We start from the raw sequence: 1,431 nt of genomic DNA, 5'->3' as shown, positions 1-1,431 counted from the left end.
TGATGACGACATCACTGAATTCAATGATGAACTGCCTTTAACTGAAAAATTAGTTTACTATTGTCATTTCTGCATTATTGACACTATTTTCCTAATTAATGCTGTTCAGTTGCTTTGACACAATCTGGATTTTTAAAAGCGCTATATAAATAAAGGTGACTTGACGTTATGTAGATCTGCAAGAGACTGGTAAGAGGTCAAAAAACCAAAGCAGATGGGAAGAGAAGTCAAATTCATTCAACAAATAGTACGTACAGAAGGACTGTATCCTCCCTGGAACATGAAGGCCTCCAGCTGGAACCGGATCTTGTCTTCCTGGGTTCGAGGCATGAAGCGGGAGCTGGAAGCCGTAGCCTCGGCATCCACAAGGCACCCGATTTAAAACACCTCAAATGTAGTCTCTACAGCATCAAGTCACTAGACCTTACCCTAATTCTCAGGGACAAAGTGGTTAAAGAGCAGCTCAAGAACAACTTCATGCATCAAGTGCCATGACCCGTGCGGTGTCCCAATGTGGCGACGTACTACGCTTTGGGACAAACTACCACATCACACAATTGCATATTTAACGGACTGCTCAGTCGCTTAGTTACATGCACCCGGTCACTGTAAACTGGCCTGTCAAGTCTCTTGTCAGTTAACTCCACATTTAAAATGTAAGTTTCTACCATACTGGATAGAAAAGTACCACATTGATCTGCCAGCCATGGTCTTTATTCAGAGAACTGCTAATTTTTGCATGATGCATTTTAAAAATTAATGCCCAAATGGATGTTTATAAAGGTTGACGTTGTTGCACAAGAAATAAGATAACATTAAACACTTTTACCAGGTTAAGTGTTGATTAGTACCTCAAACCCCTTCATCTAAACCAGTCCCTCACATTCACCAGGTTTGTTAACGCTTTGTAATAGTACGTGTTTGTAGATCTGAACCAATTCCTAACCAAAGGTGCAATAGACTGTGCACAACATTTGCCATTAGAGTGTACACTGATCCACTCCTCGAATCTGAAGTGGTAAACCATCTGGGGACTTTCAACATAAGACACCTCCAGACAATTGTTTTAATCTCACATACAATTTAGGATGGACAGTATGAACACTGGGATGCAGGGATGGTTATTCTCAGGTGATGACAAAAAGCACTTACCAAGAGGAACTAAACGGTCACTTGACTCAACCCAATTCTCAGTGAACGGTTCTTTAAAAAAACAAACAAAAAAAACACCCCACTATAAGGAACAGAAATATCCTAGGAGTGTTAAACAGTCAAGTAACAACTGACACAAAGAACCTTTATTTTTTGGTGTACAAAAAATCTAGTAAGATTTAACAGTTCTTACCATCAGTACACCATTGCAGTCCTGTAGTTCATGTTCAAAGTTGAGCACCCTAGAGGCAGAGTCCTCACCGACAACAGGACAGCCTC

This window comes from Sinocyclocheilus rhinocerous, unplaced genomic scaffold (genome assembly GCF_001515625.1).
Source record: "Sinocyclocheilus rhinocerous isolate Xijiao unplaced genomic scaffold, SAMN03320098_v1.1 scaffold5276, whole genome shotgun sequence".
In the NCBI taxonomy this organism is placed as follows: Eukaryota; Metazoa; Chordata; class Actinopteri; order Cypriniformes; family Cyprinidae; genus Sinocyclocheilus; species Sinocyclocheilus rhinocerous.
The sequence above is the reverse complement of the archived record's forward strand: the minus strand, read 5'-3'. Positions refer to the sequence as shown.